Genomic DNA, 4,576 nt, shown 5'->3' on the forward strand with positions numbered 1-4,576 from the left:
GATGCGATTCCATCAGCTCTAAATACATTATCTAGTCACAAAGTAACGGAGGACTCCTATGCTAATTTCAGTCCCTCCCAAATCGATCATCTTGTTGATAGTGCTGCAGGCTCGCTGCGAATGACACTCGACTCTGTAGCCCCCCTAAAAAAGAAAATACTAAAACAAAGACGGTTAGCTCCATGGTATAATACTGAAACTCGCAAATTAAAGCAAATATCGCAGAAACTTGAGAGGAATTGGCGTTCCACCAAAGTGGAAAATTCTCGTTTAATTTGGCAAGATAGTCTTAAAACTTATAGGAAGGCCCTCCGTAATGCCAGAGCAGCGTACTACTCGTCATTAATAGAGGAAAATAGGAACAACCCCAGGATTCTTTTCAGCACTGTAGCCAGGCTGACAGAGAGTTACAGCTCTATTGAGCCAAGTATTCCCATAGCTCTCAGTAGTTACGACTTCATGAGCTTCTTTAATGATAAAATTCTAACTATTAGAGACAAAATTGGCACCGACTTATCTCTTAACTCAGGAACCTTAGAAACAGCTGTAGAACCAGATATATGTTTTTTTTGCTTCCCTCAATCTTTACCAACTAACTTCAATAATTTCTTCATCTAAACCATCAACCTGCCTCTTAGACCCCATCCCGACTAGGTTGCTTAAAGATGTTTTACCCTTAGTCAGCACCTCTATACTAGATACGATCAATCTATCCCTATCAACAGGCTATGTACCACAGTACTTTAAAGTAGCTGTAATTAAACCTCTTCTGAAAAAGCCCAAACTTGATCCGGATGTTTTAGCCAACTATAGACCTATATCTAACCTTCCATTTCTCTCTAAGGTTCTGGAGAAAGCAGTTGCTAAACAGCTGTGTGACTTTCTACAGAGCAATAGTTTATTTGAGGATTTTCAGTCAGGATTTAGAGTTCATCATAGCACAGAGACAGCACTGGTGAAAATTACTAACGACCTCCTTATTGCATCAGACAAAGGACTTGTCTCTGTACTGGTTTTATTAGATCTTAGTGCTGCATTTGATACCATTGACCATCAGATCCTATTGCAGAGACTGGAACATTTCACTGGCATTAAAGGAACCGCTCTAAGCTGGTTTAAGTCCTATTTATTAGATCGATTTCAGTTTGTACATGTTAACGATGAGTCCTCCATGCATGTCAAAGTTAGTCATGGAGTTCCTCAAGGATCTGTCCTCGGACCAATCCTCTTCACTTTATATATGCTTCCTTTAGGCAATATTATCAGGAAATATTCCATAAGCTTTCATTGTTATGCAGATGATACTCGTTATATCTATCGATCAAGCCAGATGAAACTCATCAGTTAGCTAAACTTCAAATGTGCCTTCAGGATGTTAAAACCTGGATGACCTGTAATTTTCTAATGTTAAACTCAGATAAAACTGAAGTTATTGTTCTGGGGCCTAAGCACCTCCGTGACGCATTATCTAAAGATATAGTTTCTCTTGATGGCATCGCCCTGGCCTCCAGCACCACTGTGAGGAATCTTGGAGTTATCTTTGATCAAGACATGTTGTTTAAGTCTCACATTAAGCAAATTTCAAGGACCGCCTTTTTTCACCTACGTAATATTGCGAAAATCAGGAACATCCTGTCTAAAAATGATGCAGAAAAACTAGTCCATGCATTTGTTACTTCTAGGCTGGATTACTGCAATTCCTTATTATCAGGCTGCTCGAAAAAGTCCAACAAGACTCTTCAGCTGATCCAGAATGCTGCAGCACGTGTTCTGACAGGAAAAGAGATCATATTTCTTCTGTTTTAGCTTCTCTGCATTGGCTTCCAGTAAAATCCAGAATAGAATTTAAAATCATTCTTCTTACCTACAAAGCTCTTAATGATCAGGCACCATCTTATCTTAAAGAGCTTATAGTGCCTTACTACCCCACCAGAGCACTGCGCTCCCAGAATGCAGGGTTACTTGTGGTTCATAGAGTCTCCAAAAGTAGACTAGGAGCCAGAGCGTTCAGCTATCAAGCTCCTATCCTGTGGAACCAGGTTCCAGTTTGGGTTCAGGAGGCAGACACCATCTCTACATTTAAGAGTAGGCTTAAGACTTTCCTCTTTGATAAAGCTTATAGTTAGGGCTGGCTCAGGTGAGTCCTGAACCTTCCCTTAGTTATGCTGCTATAGGCCTAGACTGCCGGGGGATTTCCCATGATGCACTGAGCTCCTCTCTCCTCTACTTTCTCTCCCTCTGTATGCAACCTCATCCCATTATTGCATGTTACTAACACAACTTCTCCCCTTTCCGGTAGTCTTGTGCTTTCTCGTCTCTCTCCTCTCTCCTCCTGTAGGTGTTTCTGGCTCTGGAGCTGTGGAGTCTGGATCTGTGGCTGCGGGTCGCCTGCTGCCCTCGTGTTCCTGCTCGACACCCTCTGCTGCAACGACTATTGTTACTAGTCCTAATGTTATTATTGTTATTATAATCATTAACATTACGACTGTTACCATTAACACTACTATAAATATCTGTACCATTTTTCATTTAGTCTATAGCAACATCACCTTGTCTGTACCTCTGTGTGTGTATATTGTGTAGGCTGCCTCCCTCCCCTCTCTCTCTCCTTCCATCCCTCTCTTTTACTCTCTGTTCCTCTCCTGCCCTCTCCCTCTCTCTCTCTCTCTCTCTCTCTCTCTCTCCTTCACCCCAACCGGTCGAGGCAGATGGCCGCCCACCCTGAGCCATGGTTCTGCTCGAGGTTTCTGCCTCTTAAAAGGAAGTTTTTCCTTGCCTCTGTCGCCTAGTGCTGCTCTTGGTGGGAACTGTTGGGCTTCTGTAAATAACATCACAGAGTACGGTCTAGACCTGCTCTTTTATGAAAAGCGCTGTGAGATAACTGTTGTTGTGATTTGACACTATATAAATAAAATTGAATTGAATTGAATTGAAATGTCGATAATATTTATATTTAGTGAGCGTCTGATTACAACTAACACACCTTTTGTTTTGTCATCTGCTGAAGATGAAGCTACAACTTCATATTTGGAGTTACTAAAACTGTTCACAGACTCCTTTGTCAGATGTGATTCCTGAATCAGTGCTATATCAATATGTTTGCTGTGTAAAATATCAATATACTAATAATAAGAATTATGCTTATTGGCTGTTTATATATTTAGGTCATACATGTCCACGTCAATATAAAAGTAGTATTTAGACCTACTTATCTTATTTAACTTCAAAAGAATATCTCTGTTCATAGCCTAAATTAGTTCGTTTGAACGTCATTTATTATCCAGTCCAAAATAATATTGGCCTAATAGAATAAATAAAAAAACACGTTCAAAAAAACAGTAGAAGAAACATCCGGATATCGAGTTTAGGGGCAGCAAAACAAGGAAAAGAAAGAAAAGGGCATCAGCATGAACAGCATGACTTCTTTAAAGATGGTTACCTTGAGAGTTGCTGGATGAAGTAGAAAATTAGCGATGCCCTTTTTTGTCAGCCTGTTGCGGATCTCACCGAGGGCCTTCCTCCTGTGTGCCGTCTGTTTGCTGTAATCCACAAAAAAACGCAGCTCTTTACCCGCACACATGATTGGTTTCCCCCGTCGGGCTTCTCTCAGTATCACCACTCTCTACTATATCGCAGACATTTGAAGATCATAATTCGAGGATGGCCAGTTCGATTTCCGCTGTATATTCTGTGTCTATGTGCAAAGTTTCTGAGGTACTGTGTATGTGCAAAAAAAAGGAGTTGTATATGGGATAGGAGTCTCTGAAAGATTTGTGCTTGTCAATGTAAAAGTCTCAGCTCAGCATAGAGTGGATGGAAAGCATGGTCCATGATGGCTTTCAGCTTCCCTCTCATCAGAATCAGAATCAGATTTATTGCCAGGTATGTGTACACATACAAGTGAGGCATTCCACTCAGGATTGTACATTGCTCACGATGTGTTTACTTATACAATAATACCATAACACAATAATGACAACAAACATGTTGAAGGTGGATGTGATATACAGGTACACATACATGCATACATGTACACATGTACACAGTGTGATGGAGCATAGTGCAAAGCTGGAAAAAATAAATAAGACCTATGACCTTATGACCTGAGGTAGGTGTATTTGTATACAGTATATACAATATGACATAGTATGAACAGCACTGAAAATAGAGAATGGTGAATAAATAAATGATAAGTGGAAACCGGTGGCTGATTAAAGGCAGAGTTACGCTGTCCACGCTGTCAAGTTTCATCCCCACCACCGAGCTGGCCTTCTTCACCAGCTTGCCCCAGTTTGTTGGCACCTCAAGTCCTGATGCCACCTCCCCAGCACACCACAGCAAAGAAGATGACACTGGCCACCACAGACTGGTAGAACAATCAACATCAGCTCAACTGTGTGTTCAGTGCTAAACCCCCATGTGCTGGTGTCGGTCCACTGTGTTTTCTGAGGTCCAAGGTCAATGCAGCCGTCTACCAGGAAGTTTTAGAGCACTTCATGCTTCCTGCTGCTGACCAACTTTATGGAGATGCAGATTTCATTTTCCAACAGGACTTGGCACCTGCACACAGCGCCAA

This window comes from Micropterus dolomieu, linkage group LG21, assembly GCF_021292245.1.
Source record: "Micropterus dolomieu isolate WLL.071019.BEF.003 ecotype Adirondacks linkage group LG21, ASM2129224v1, whole genome shotgun sequence".
In the NCBI taxonomy this organism is placed as follows: Eukaryota; Metazoa; Chordata; class Actinopteri; order Centrarchiformes; family Centrarchidae; genus Micropterus; species Micropterus dolomieu.